At 43.7% G+C, this 15050-nt stretch overlaps 1 long non-coding RNA gene across 1 annotated transcript in view; it reads right to left on the reverse strand.

Moving 5' to 3' along the window:
• Positions 1 to 15050, reverse strand: part of LOC309359013 — an 812289-nt gene that overhangs the window by 382312 nt on the left and 414927 nt on the right. The window lies entirely within an intron of this gene.

A 15050-nucleotide genomic window follows, 5' to 3' on the forward strand; every position in this document is an offset into this window, starting at 1 on the left:
CTAGACGATTTTCCCTATGGGCTTGCATCGCAAGACGAAAGCCCATAGGGAAATCTCGGGGACCTTTTTTTAAATGCTGGCGGTGGGGAGCAAAGCCTTCCCCCCCCCCTCCGGACTTCAGAAGAGGTCCAGGAAGGCCGGCGGGGGCGAAAGGCTTTGCTCCCCACCGCCAGCATTTTAAAAGCGGTCCGGGATAGCAGGGAAGCGCTTCCCGCTATCCCGGACGGCTTTTGAAGCCTGCCTAACCGGGGGCTTTTAAATTGCCCCGGGACTGTCCGGGGCGATTTAAAAGCCCCCGGAAGGCTTTTGAAGCCTCCCCCCGCCGCCCGGCTTCGGGGCATCGTCCCGATGCCGGGCGGCGGGGCAGGAACGCCTCTCCCAGCCGCCCGGCTTCGGGGCATCGTTCCGATGCCGGGCGGCGGGGCAAGAACGCCTCCCCCCGCCGCCCGGCATCGGAACGATGTCCCGAAGCCCGGTGGCGGGGCAGGAAAGCCTCCCCCGCCGCCCGGCATCGGAACGATGTCCCGAAGCCCGGCGGCGGGGCAGGAAAGCCTCCCTCCGCCGCCCGGCTTCGGGGCAGGAACGCCTCCCCCAGCCACCCGGCTTCGGGGCATCATTCCGATGCCGGGCGGTGGGGCAGGAACGCCTCCCCCCGCCGCCCGGCATCGGAACGATGTCCCGAAGCCGGGCGGCCGGGCGGGAAAGCCTCCCCCAGCCGCCCGGCTTCGGGGCATCATTCCGATGCCGGGCGGTGGGGCAGGAACGCCTCCCCCCGCCGCCTGGCATCGGAACGATGTCCCGAAGCTGGGCGGCCGGGCGGGAAAGCCTCCCCCAGCCGCCCGGCTTCGGGGCATCGTTCCGATGCCGGGCGGTGGGGCAGGAACGCCTCCCCCCGCCGCCCGGCATCGGAACGATGTCCCGAAGCCGGGCGGCCGGGCGGGAAAGCCTCCCCCCGCCGCCCGGCTTCAGAACGATGTCCCGAAGCCCGGCGGCGGGGCGGGAAAGCCTCCCCCCGCCGCCCGGCATCGGAACGATGTCCCGAAGCCGAGCGGCGGGGCGAGAAAGCCGTTGTCCCCCCTGCCTGCCTTCCCAGGGGCTTTTAAATCGCCCCGGACAGCGGAGAAGTCCTCCGCTGTCCCGGGCGATTTTAAAATGCCGCCCGCCAGAAGAGGTCGGGGGAAGGCGGTTTCCATAGGAACGCATTAATTGATTTTCAATGCATTCCTATGGAAAACCGTGCATCGCAAGACGAAAAACTCGCAAGACGAAGAGACTTGCGGAACGAATTAATTTCGTCTTGCGAGGCACCACTGTACACCTTTAGGCGCCAGGCAAAAATGTTCCCTTTTAACCAGGCCTTTGGTTGATCTGATTTACATCCTATGCCCTTCTAAAATGGGGTGGGGGCGGGCTATTGGGTTGTTTTTGTGAGTGTTCAGAACTTAAATGGTTAAGGGTTCTGAGTGTGCGTCACATTCCGACGTCAGACGTAAGCCGGGAGGAGACAGAAGCTTTTAGAAGCTAAGGAGGAGGAGCTTTTACCCTGTACTTTCAGTTCTCTCTGTGTATCTGAGAGAGAAAGACGTGCCTTTGGATATGGCCACAAGTAGTGATGGTTTCTGTTGATGAAATGTTTCAATAAGGAGCTGTAAATAGACGGAGCTGTCTGTGTATGCTTGCCTGAAGGAAGAAAGACTGCTTTACATCGCTGTGTTCAACTCTGCTAAGCCGTGACCTGAAGGGAGCAACAGTGGCGCAGCTTTGAAGAAGTGTGCCGGACCCGTTATAAACTGCTGATTGACGATCATAAAGTAATCAGGTGTCACGGCAGATCGATTTCCAAGAGTTTTTAGGTATTTTGTGGTTTTATATCTTACTTTTATTCTGTGAACCTCCCTGAGACCCCAGGGTATAGGGCAGTACAGTGGTGCCTCGCAAGACGAAATTAATTCGTTCCGCAAGTCTTTTCGTCTTGCGAGTTTTTCGTCTTGCGAAGCACGGTTTCCCATAGGAATGCATTGAAAATCAATCAATGCGTTCCTATGGAAACCGCCTTCAGACCAGGTCCGGGGACAGTCTGTCCCCCGACCTCTTCTGAAGGCTGGCGGGGGCGAAAGTCTTTGCTTCCCCCCCCACCTGCCTTCCCGGGACAGCAGAGACTTCTCCGCTGTCCCGGGCGATTTTAAAATGCTGGCGGGCGGCAGCGAAGCTTTCCCTGCCGCCCGCCAGCATTTTAAAAACCCCGGGACAGCGGAGGACTTCTCTTAAAATGCTGGCGGGCGGCAAAAGTCTTCTGAAGGCTGGCGGGGGACAAAAGTCTTTGCTCCCCCCCCGCCTGCCTTCAAAAGCTGTCCGGGACAGCGGAGAAACGCAGCGCGTTTCTCCGCTCTCCCTGGAAGGCAGGCAGGGGGGAGCAAAGACTTTTGCCCCCCGCCCACCTTCAGAAGAGGTCCTGGACCTCTTCTGAAGGTGGGCGGGGGGCAAAAGTCTTTGCTCCCCTCCACCTGCCTTCAAAAGCCATCCGGGATAGCGGGAAGCGCTTCCCTGCTATCCCGGACTGCTTTTAAAATGCTGGCGGTGGGGAGCAAAGCCTTTCGGCCCCCGCCGGCCTTCCTGGACCTCTTCTGAAGGTCGGAGGGGGGGAAGGCTTTGCTCCCCACCGCCAGCATTTAAAAGAGGTCCTCGGAGATTTCCCTATGGGCTTTCTTCTTGCGAAGCAAGCCCATAGGGAAATTCGTTTTGCGAAGCGCCTCCAAAACGGAAAACCCTTTCATCTAGCGGGTTTTTCGTCTTGTGAGGCGTTCGTCTTGCGGGGCACCACTGTATTATTATTATTATTATTTGCCACTGTGTTGCTACAGGCCCTTCTACTGGTTTTAAGGTCACTTAGACTTTGACCTGGGACCTTGTCTCTACAGTGAACGTGTAATAATAGCTCAGCCCCAACTGAAGGATTTGTAGTGCCATTTCAAAACACTGGAGATGCATGAAGTCAGGGTAGGGTAGGGGAGCAAAACTGAAGGCAGGGTTGTACAACAGCAGCGGCCATGACATGGGAGGGAAACTGAGGGGGGGAGGGTTGGTTTTAAACAATGGCAGAAGTATGAGTAAAAAAAAGTGGATTTAAACAAGAGCAGAGGTTGGAGTAAAGTACTATGGAATATTTGATGGCTAAACATCCTTTATGGGACGCAGGTGGTGCTGTGGTCTAAACCGCTGAGCCTAGGGCTTGCCGATTGGAAGGTCAGGGGTTCGAATCCCTGTGACGGGGTGAGCTCCCGTTGCTCGGTCCCAGCTCCTGCCAACCTAGCAACCTAGCAGTTCGAAAACATGTCAAAGTGCAAGTAAATAAATAGGCACCTCTCCAGCGGGAAGGTAAACAGTGTATCTGTGTGCTGCTCTTGTTTGCCAGAAGTGGCTTAGTCATGCTGGCCACATGACCCGGAAAAACTGTCTGTGGACAAATGTCAGCTCCCTTGGCCAATGAAGTGAGATGGGCGCCGCAACCACAGAGTTGTTTGTGACTGGACTTAACTGTCAGGGTCCTTTACCTTTACTTTACACATCGTTTATCTCTCTTAAATGAGGCAGCTGAGGAACAGAGGAAGGAGAAGTCTGAGTACAGTGAGACAGTAGAAACATTGAAAGGGAGAAAATGGTTGTCTTAAATAATGGCAGAGATTTGAACAGAGTGAATGGGGGTAACATTGGGAGGAGTGGCATTTTCAAACAAGCTTTGAGTACAACAAGAGCACTTGGAAGGGCTCTGTTGTGTTAGGTTTTTGCTGGTGTTGTGCCCTTTTCTGCTATTTCTCCTTGTTAAATCTGGTTTCTTTTTTATTCGAAAAACAAAACAAAAAACAACAACACCCAACAGAACCTACCTCTCAGTGTACATCAATCCCTGCTTTACTCAAATACTGCCATTATTTAAAACAGCCCCTTCCCTCTTTCGGTATCTCTCCCTTCTTGCTGTTCTCAGACTTCTCCCTCTTCCATTTCTCAGCTGCTCCATAAGATTTGCATGTGTTTTTCTGCCTTTATGTACCTAGGCAGATAAGAGAAGCCACCTTTCTCTTATCTGCCTAGGTACAGATAGGTACAGGTGTGGGAAGCTACCTCACTTTATCTCTACTGAGAGGGTAACTTAGAAAGGCTACAGCCTCTCATGTTATGATATATGAGGTCTATTGAGACTTCACCATTAAGCCTATAAAACTTGTTCTCTTTTCCATTTCCAACCTGCCTGTTCCCAACCGGGTTAAGTGCTGGGTGGGAGGCACTCAAGAAGTTATTTAAACAGCACAGACCTATATGGCATATGGAAAAACAAGCATCCTAAGGCCGTGAACTGTGAAAGCTTCTATACCAGAAGTACCTGAGAATATTGATACAGAATAATCATGTGAGCATATTTCATTTCTCCTCTTGTACAATTGTCAACACATATATATCCGTCTAACTGAAAGTTTCGTAGGAGATTGAGGTATGAAAAACTGAAATAATTACATATAAGATCCATGAAAAGGGTAAGGTAAACCACTGGTTGCCCACGCGAAGGGATCAAAGTATGAATGGCAGTAAGATGAAAAGCTTTTGTGTGTTCTTTGTATAGAAAAATTCCCTTAGCTTTATTTTACACAAGAACTTTCAAAAGATCTTCTGTCTGTTCAAAAGAAAGCCTAATGAATATCCTACGTGAGGCCATTTGTGATGAGAAAAGGGTGCAGATTCTTTGGTAAATTCTTCAAGTAGGCTGCCAAGCAATCTTTTGCTTCAGAGTTTGCTTTGGTGGAGCCTTCTTTTGAAGCTACTGGAAGCCTTTATCTCCTGATATTTTTAGTTATATAGATTAGACCATTTGCTGACAGATGCTATTGTTAGTGCCACAGTAATAATAGTGTTTGGCAGTTACATCGTGTATTAAAGTTTCAAGGCTCTATGGAAAACATCATTTAATTAAGTTTCACAGCAGCTTGGTAAATGTTTATAGCTGCATTCCCCTCCTTCCCCAAGAAAGAGAAACTGAGACAGATGCCCCACCACCTCAAAAAAAGTAACTTGCTTAAGGCTATGTAATAATTCAGTAGCAGGCTATGAAGTAGAGTCCAAGGCTATTTGTCCCCATGCTTAGCATCTTGCAAATCACTAAATGCCATATTTCCTTTGACAGGCAGTTATAGCATCTGTAAGCCTGACTCAAAATCCAATTAACTCAATGAAAGGGGTGGTTTTTTTTGACAGCACTTAGCTTGGGCCAATTATATCAAAAGAGACCACAGAAGGTATGTGCCTTAAGAGGCTGGCTTATTGCCCAGGCAGGTGCATTCTGCATTGAGAGATGACTGAGACGGGGCACAGCTGTTGGGTGAGATCAGGCCAAATCTTTATTGACGACAACAGGAAATGGAGTTGGCGTGGCAGTAGGGCAAGGCTCCCTTCCTGCATTTCACTCAGCCCCTGCTGATGAAATGGCATCTCTATTGGGTTGGGGAAGTAGCCAAACCTCCTCTAAGGGAGTTGCCCAAACTTGAACTCTGATGTGGTGCAAGCCAAGGAAGAGGTCCTAACCTGAGCTTAAGGCATGCCTTAGCCAATCCTCCCCTCAGGCCCCTTATGAGGGCCTCCTTTACTACTCAATGCCATTTTTACCAAATTCTACAAAGTTCTATCAAATGCCTAATATTTAAGCCTCAGTTCACTGAGGGAAAGACAACTATCACAACCACCATAGGGATGCAATTAAGCTTGGGGGGGGGGGAATCCTTTCCCGCCCCATGAACCAATAACTCCCAAAACCCACCGAAGCTCTAACACTGAGTCAGGTGGGTGGGAAGCTCATAAGGTGAAATAGCCCTGAATTCTCCTGATTTATCACCACCCCTTTCTTACTACAGCTTTTATTCTGTCCCTTCATACCATCTCTCATCACCCCAGCTATCCCAATCTGTAGCTTGTTGCACTATGATGACTTTTCCAGAGGTCAGAGGTTATGTAAAAATGCTCATGCTACAAGCCTCACTCTGGGCACGTCCTGCGCCATTTTATCCATGCCATGCATAATTATAGAAACTATAGTGATGTCATCCCTTACTCACCTTTTCTCAAGTCCCAAATGCTACAACCATCTTGGCTGTCACTTAGTTCAGACCCAGGTTATCGAGCTTGAACTTCTGCAGCCACCGCCCATCATGAACCACCATTGGCAGGGTTGACAGCAACAGCAGAAGATATGTTCCATGCTTATGATAATATTTTATTCTCTTGTTAATTTTACTGTTTTAAATGTGCATTTTATATTTGACTTCCTTTATTAATGTTTTCTTTTGGAATGTTATCTATCTATCTATCATCTATCTATCATCTATCTATCTATATATTATTAACTGCATTAAATGTGCATTCTGTAGTTGACCTTCTTTGTAATGTTTTATTTTGATAAGAGAATATTTTAGGTTGCTGTTGTTAATTATGTTGCTTTGAACGTATACTTTATATTCGACTTTCTTCAATAATGCTTTATTCTGGAATGTTTTATTTGATGCTTTAATGTAGGTTGTAAACTGCTTAGATTTTATATATATATATATATATATATATATGCTTTCGTAGATTTTCACGGGTACAGGAATGCAGGTTTTGGTGTCCTCGGGTGTCTTCCCGTGTAAAAGTTGGGGTGTCTAGGCGACGTTTCGACGAGGTCTCACTCGTCATCTTCAGGCAAGAAGCCGGAAGCACCAGCCTGAAGATGACGAGTGAGACCTCGTCGAAACGTCGCCTAGACACCCCAACTTTTACACGGGAAGACACCCGAGGACACCAAAACCTGCATATATATATATATATATATATATATATATATATATATATAATCAGTATAAAAATGAAGAGAAGAAAAAGAAGAAGTTCTCTTCATAGAGGAGTCACTTGATCATTTTGATCCCCTTGATCATTCTGACTGCCCTTTTCTGAACCTTTTCCAATACTAAAACATTTTCTTCCCTTTTCCTTTTGCTTACATATGGTCTTACTGACCTAAAGGGATAGTATCCTAAATGCAGAATCTACAGCCCTGTGCTCTTACCTCCAGTGCTAGCTCAGGCAGATGAGCCTCAGTCAACTCTAGCCATTTAGAGGACTGGAACACCACATGGTCCCAGAATATGTATCAAAGCCACCTCCCAAAACAGTTGTTCCTGTTCGTGCATAAAGCTGCGTCCCATTGTGGATGAAAGAATGAGGTTCAGCAGGTTTTCTGATGCTGTTTTTGAACAGGAGTTGGATCTATTAGAACTGCTCTGACCATTCCCAGCAATGAAGTTGGTTCAAGGCTGCAGTAGGACTGTACAGTATTAACTCAAGGTACTTCTGGGCTTTGTTTTTGTTTCAGCTGGCACATGAAGAGGGTCACATTGGCACAGTAGTGGCACTATGGGCCTGCCCCCATGTGTTAACTCCTTTGTGATGATTGCAGTCATATAAAACAAATAGTCTAGAAATAAAGACTTTATAGATGAAGAAGAAAAGCATTCACATTTTTGGACTTCTTTCCACCTGTCTGTCAATCATATTACATGATTGATCTTCTCATATAAATAGGGATTGAACCTCTAATGACAGATTAAAATAATATTGCTTCCAAAGAACACATAATCCCACTCAATATTTTATAAAACCCCAACTTGGGTAATAAATTTGTTTGTCTTCCTTTCATAAGTGAAGATTTGTAAGGCTATAATGGCACCGGCTTTTCGTTTTCTTTGCATAGATGGCAATTGCATCTCATATTTTTAAATAATTACATGATCCATCTCCTAAATTATTATTTTTTATTATTATTTGAAAGTATAAAAACACATCACAATTCTTAAAGGCACCCCTATAGCTCCTCTTTACCCTCTACCCTTTCATAGCTTATTGGTATGCCGGAGAGGTTTTGATCGAGACTTTCTGAATTTGATTCTGCTCTCAGGGGCTCTGGATCTCAGCTTGAAGGCATGGTTAATAATGTATTTTCTAAAAAAATAATAAAAAGAAAAGTCTTGCAGGTGGATTGGTTTAAACTGGAAACAGAGTTCTAGCTATTGGTGCTCATCCACAACTAAAGCTGACCCACAGTTCTCCCAAGTGATGAAATAACCAGATCATGCAAGCAGTTCTCCCAAGTGATGCTGTTGACATGTTTGTACTTCCTTGGCTTGGAAATTAACATTATTCACCATGCTCACAAGTGGAGCATGATAGTTGCCTATTCTGTGCAAGTGTCATCATACCAGAGTCTTTTTCCAGCTTCAGTAATAAGCCAAGCTGAAGAAGCATTCCAGTTACCCATAGAGAGGGGGGGGGGGAATCTGCAAACTCAGCTTCCAAATAAGACTCATCTGAAATCACCTCCCAAGCCAGTGTGTAGTCTGGATATAGAGAGCCGCTGCCAGTCACTATAAACAATATTGATCTAGATGAACCAATAGTCTGATGACTCAGAATAAGGCAGCTTCATATGTTCCATATATTTTTGTGGAAAGAGTTTAAGCTCCATTCCCACTGTTTTCCTCCCTGCTTCTTCCTCTATTTGAATGTATCAGACTGCCTTCTGCTGTCAAGCCATTTGTCTCTTTTGTCCAGTGATGTCTATTGTGATTGGCAGTGAATGTCCAAGGTCTTTCCCAGCCTTAAACTGGAGATCCCAGGGATTGAGCCTGGGATCCTATAGGTGGAATTAAACATAATGCTAAGAGAGTTATGAGTGGAAGCAATGAAGTCTGTTCATGCAACAGGGCTTCCCACCCTCTCTTCCCACTGGGTGTCCTTAGGTCCTCCTAAACCTGTTCTGAAGATCCCCAGCTCTCCAGGGCTGATTTAGAGAGTGTGGATGGTGCATAGTAAGAGGGGAGAAGGTCCTGTTGCACAAGTGGATCCCTCATTCCACACAAGCAACAACTTAGTAGTTGAATATCACCCAATGCACTCAAACCATGTGCTTTGTCAGCATCACTGGCTCTACTACTGACATAGTTCTGTTGCTTGCCCCTGTTGAAATATCTGGTGGTATTATTAAAGGATATGAACTTATCAACTATTGTATTGGATTGTCTCGTGCAATCTTGCTGCCTCTGCCTATGGACCTTCCTAAGGAGCTGTGCTTCTGCCTGTGTGCAGGGCATATGAGTATGAAATATTAGGCAAGGTAGGGCATATCTGAAGATGACAAATTGTTCTGATGTATCATTGACCTTCATTGCTGCTTCTGTTGTGCTCCCAGCTCTAAGAAACCCACAATATAAGACTATCATATTACACACAGCCTATTTGATTGGAGGACATAGTCTGAAAACAAACCACTTAGATCCTTGGTCTTTTCAGGTTCAGTTGCTTCATGTTTTCCGTTAGGGCTCACACTGCACAGCTCAATTCTTCCTAATGCTTTTCCAGCATCACATCTCACAAGGCTGTGGAGAAATGAAATTGAAGTTTGGCTTCTTTTTTCATATCTAAGAGCAGCCTGGAGATTTTGTGATTTGATCCTCCGGGTTCTGATGTTCAGTGAACCACAGCTCTATTTTCCCAACATCCTCTGTGAGGTTTATAACAAGATGCCAAATATTAGTTGAAAAATTATATCCTGCAACCAAAAGGGGTGGTGGTGGTGGGGAGATAGAAAGGAACAACAAACAAACAAAATCCACTATTTTCTTCTTCTGCCATGTGATTTTAGACTGCAAAATCTACCACATCACTACAGGGGACAACAATTTCAGTTCATTCATATACTTGTAACCATGTAACATAGATGCTAGCTGCATATATCAAGATTGTCGTGACAGTATTTGTTACCTTGTACTGTTTCCTGAGTGGGTGGGGGGGGGGTGAAATAAAAAGAGCAACGGAAGTACAGTTATAAAAAGAAATAGGTTCCAACCTATTTTTCAATATCTGTTTTTATGGTGATAAACTGAAAAGAAAGACTTTTGGCTGGGCAAAGTAAAAGATAATTATAGAGAGTCAAATGGCCAACATCTTCCATCAACATACACTGAGTAGAGTCTTCTATTCAGTGATCAAAACAGAGTCCAAAAATGATGAGACTAAGTATTATGAGGAAGACAATACTGCTTCAATATGCATCAGAAAGTCTCCACAATTATTCTGTGCTCTGCTAAAATAATCCTCAGGACTGTGCAGGTGCAACAAATTCTGTGACTTTACTGGTCTTTACAAGGATTTAGCCATCAAGGTCAAATTGCTGATAGCTAACTGTGACAGGTTATGAAAATGGTGTTGTGTTAATAGTGACAGGTTATGTAAAATGGTGTTGCATTAAATTGTTCTGTTGAACTTTCAGTGTGAAGACTACTTTTTAGCAGGGAGAAAAGTGTTTCACTTTTGCAAAATGGCTACTAGCAGGCTTTAAAAATTGTGAAAGGGCGCAATGGGATTCCTATTCTTTCACACAATTCATGTATTTTTTCAGCCTTGGTTCCTGAACAGCTTCTCCTAACATGTTTTTTCTTCTTCTTTTTTTAAGGAAACAAACAAACTTGAATGACTGAGATTGCACAGTGAACAAATTCTATCAGCTTCAGACTTGGTGATATAGCAGGTGAGAAGAAAAAAAAAGCCCTCCCATTGCTCTGAATTTAGGGAGATGAAATGCAACCAAGTTATTGGGCCAACACTGCTGTGCCATGTAACTGTCTTGCTATGGTAATCTGGTGGTTTCATTACTCGCTAGTGCTGAACAGCTAGATTCTCACTGCAATCCTGCATAATCTCATATGAGGGTGTGCATTTGGATATACATTATACTGAAAGTAAATCAATGTGGAGGAGAACATTTAGTGGTTCATGCCCCCCATAAGACTTTCAATGGGGTGTGCAATTCAGATGTGTATCCACACTCATAGCCTAACCAACCAGCTAGTGATGTGCAACCGGATCAGGATGAAGGGTGTATTGGTCTGGTTCCTTGGTAACAAAAACTCATGCTCCCTTTCCCTGATATGAGTACTGAAGGAGTTTCATCAAGTTTTGGAAGAGGAAATGAAGAATTGCTGGAAGGAGTCCAGTTTGTGTTTGTATTTGTGTGGTATGTGAAAATGATGAAGAAATGCATACCCACCACAATCAAAGTAAGTGATGGCAGCTGGCAGCCCATATTGCTGGCTTTGGGACCTGTGATATTCTCCATGCTATTCAAATTCTAAATAATCAAAATTGTAGCAGTAGATCTGCTTGCTACAGATTTAGTCCCAAATCTCTTACCTTAATCAGATTTCTAAAATTGGGTGAGGCATTATGAACTGGTTTCTATAAAAAGTTAGGTATGTGCTTGCATTGAATAATACCACACTATTGCAGCCTATACGGTGTCAACTTGCTCTGATTGCTAGGAACACAGACAATACAGTGATGGTTTGTTGCATATTTTGCAATTTTACTTGCCCATTCACCATTAACTCACCATCTGACTCCAGCCATACTTGCTCCATAGATTTGGCCCTAGGAAAAAATTCTCTTGCTACATAGCTGGGCTGATCTGAAGCCAATTTCATGATGTGAAATAATATTCTGTTCCAGAAATACAGATGTTTCATAAGACATTTAATTACAGAAACCAAGGTGCTTTGGAAATTCTGGAACAAAAAAAGAAGTCAATCATTGAAAGTGCCCTCAAAGTTTCAAAAAGATTTTTTATGTGTTGGCTGACACCTATTATTTCAGAAGGCATAACTACTAAGCTTGAAGATACCAACTGGGAGTATGAATGTGCTTTTGAAGAACCACCTGTCAAGTTACAAATGTGCTCCTTGAAAAAGCTCTTTAAAATGACTTCTGGAACCTAGGCTGGGATAATCCTATCATCAGAAACATGTGATTACAACATTCCTGACATTTTTCTGACAAAAATGGGGAGAATAAACAACAATTAACATTATTATGTCACTTTTATGAAATACACAAAAGAAAGGAAAGTTAGAGAACACAGAAGGAAGAAGTGAAAACTAAAGTTGGATGAATAATACCAATGGTTACTTCTGTTCCTAGACTGCACCAAATATCAGTGAAATCATTCCAACAACACAAACAAACAAACAAACAAACCCTTGGCATTGAAGCCACTTGGGTCTTCAAACACACAGTGCATAAAGTCAATGACAGAACAGGCTTTTGAGCTGGGTGCTTAAAATGCTTTCATTGCTTAAACACCAGGCAGAAATTTTAGAGCTATGCTAAGTATTCACTTGTTTCACACTATAGCTACAAAGGTTATTGACAAAGTAGTTGCCTTGCTGAGTGTTCACATTGCTTTGATAAAGTTGAGTCCCCTTTTTTGTGCCTTATTTCCTGAAGCCATTCTTTTTATTTGAACTCACTGTCCTCAACCTCAGTTGCCCTCTTTGCTATTTTCTGAATGGCTGTCATCACCCATGTGATTCTTTTCCATGGGCATTTGTACATCAGCCTGTTAGCATCAATGCAATGCAAAAACGTTTGTCCCAAGTGTCCAACAATCACTGAGAATGAAAGATGTTGTAGATCACCCTTGTTGACATGCCTTAGTTGGTATACCTACATTTTTAATTAGTGGTTTGTTTGATGATTTTTTAAAAAATGTGCTTGTTTTTTATGAGACAATGACCTCCCTCACTCTTGGTCTCTCATCAGTTGGATTTACAGTTGGATTGCCATTCAAAAGGTCACATTTATATTATATTTAAAAGCATTCAAACCTGTTAATAACAACTTTTAAATAGCTATACTTTTTATTGTAAACTCATGAAACTGTATGAAGTTTTAATGAATGCATGATACTGATTTATCCTTGCACTGTCTCCTATCAGAGATGATGACAGAAATCTTTACCACACTTTGAATCACTCTGATTTTCTTTCCCCGCTATTCCTTTCTCAATAATCAAGACAATAATTTTAATAATCAATACTATGTCAGAATCAACACTAGAGATCAGTGACATTAATCATAATGAAAATATCACGGAAGGCTTCAGCAGCTCTTTGTACTGTAGACAGTCTGAAGAGACAAGCTGTTGACAGTGATTCATGGCTGCAAATTCAGGACCATCTGCTATTTTGCAGAGTTCCCCAGCCAAGGTGACAAGGTGAAGTGTAGCAGCTGCATCATCCTTGCTTTCTAAAGTCTAGCTAAAACTGGCCACTCCAGTGAGCGATAACATCCTGGCCCCAATAAGATGATGGCAAGCAAAGTCCTCCATATTCCCCAGTATCAATTAGCTCTCATAGAGCAATTGGCACCAGTATGGCCGTGACTTGTCTGTTTTGTGGAAATGACACATAAGCCTTTCACTGTTGCTGAAGCTTTGCAATCACAGCCTCCTTGTTATCCAACATTATTTATAATTCACATGTCCCTTTGACTGAAATCCTGGAAACAACATAGATATGTGAATTTTCTGTGGAGATAATCACATTCTGCCACATCTATTTGAATAAATTTGTTATATTGTAATCAACTATGTTGTTGTAATGATATGATGATATGATGTACCATTGAGTGATGGCCCTTCCCCATTATGCAACCCTCACTTGGCATGAGTTCTAGCTATGCTACAAAGGAAGGTCCCAGCCAATCCCAAACAGACACTCAGGAGTGTGCCTGAATCCAACAGGTCTTGAATTAAACACTGAAACTTCTGAGTGTAACTGATCCCTGCCAAAAGTGGGGCTTGAGGGCAGCACTGAAAGCAATTTTTGCTTATTTCCCATGCCCTTTGCAGCCCCCTACACTTATCGATATCTGCCTCATAGGTTGGGAGACAATTTGAAACAGCAGCAGACGTGCAAATTTGACCTTCCCCACTTTCTGCTCACAGAAGTTTCCACTTCAGTGAAGGGACACAACTGGATATAACCCTAAGGTTGCAATCCTATTCATGCTCACCTGCAGTAAGTCCCAGGAAAATAACTCAGTGGGGCTTACCTTTGAGTAGACATATATTGAATTGCATTGTGAGTTTCGTAAAGGTTTCTGGTTAAGAGGTACTGGGATCTACTCAGTACCAGTAACAAAGAAACTTTCCAGGTTTCTTTGTTATAATCATGTGGATCAACTGACATTCTATTTCAGTTCATAAGCACTTCAGAAAAGCCCCTCTGTATCAGGCCAAAGGCCCGTCTAGACCAGCATCTTGTTCTTTCAGTGGCCAACCAAATGTCTACGAGAAGCTTGCAAGCAGGTAGTGCTCTCCTCATTTGTGATTCCCAGTAACTGTTATAAATGACCTAGCATAGTTCATTTTTAAACAGACCATTGAGAAAACATATAGGCTGATGATTAAATGATTAAATATAGAGGCAGCATGTTCTGGATATTATTGGGTTACAGACCTATATTAATTCTTAATTTGAGTCTATGCTGGCTGCGCTTGGATTGTTATTTCCAACTGATAAAACTGGTTAACATATTTTTACTAAAAGAAGGTGGTGCTGAAAAAATGATTTGTCACTACTTTAGAACAAAGTTCTGAAACAGAATTGAAATTGAACTGCTTTTATTTGCTAAGAAGAAGAAGAAGAAGAAGAAGAAGAAGAAGAAGAAGAAGAAGAAGAAGAAGAAGAAGAAGAAGCAGCAGCAGCAGCAGCAGCAGCAGCAGCATACTTGGGGAGAATTAATATTTTTAACTACAGAAAGACATGTAAGTATGAACAGAGTGGGTATGGAATATCATAAGGCAGCATGAAAGAGAAGAGTCTTTGAAAAGTTAAAGAGAAAAGATGGTCTAATGAGAGACAGTGAAATCGTAATAGATCTATAAAGTTAACTTCCTTTCCTAGTCAATTCAAGTTCTTCTTAATTACCTTTTGTCAGTGTCTTAAAGACTGAAAGTTTTGATTCTTCCTCTTAGAAGGCATGTCAATTAAAGAGATCAATAAGATTTCTCCAGTTCTTCTTTCACACACCTGGGCCAGCCTCAGCAATTTATCTGCTCTTCCAATCCCTGTATTAACTAGGGCTACACCAAATACCATCCTCTTTTGATTCTCAAAAGTGTGATGGGAAAGCAGTTCTAG

The sequence above is a fragment of the Podarcis melisellensis genome (genome assembly GCF_964234715.1).
Source record: "Podarcis melisellensis genome assembly, chromosome: 1".
Lineage (NCBI taxonomy): Eukaryota > Metazoa > Chordata > Lepidosauria > Squamata > Lacertidae > Podarcis > Podarcis melisellensis.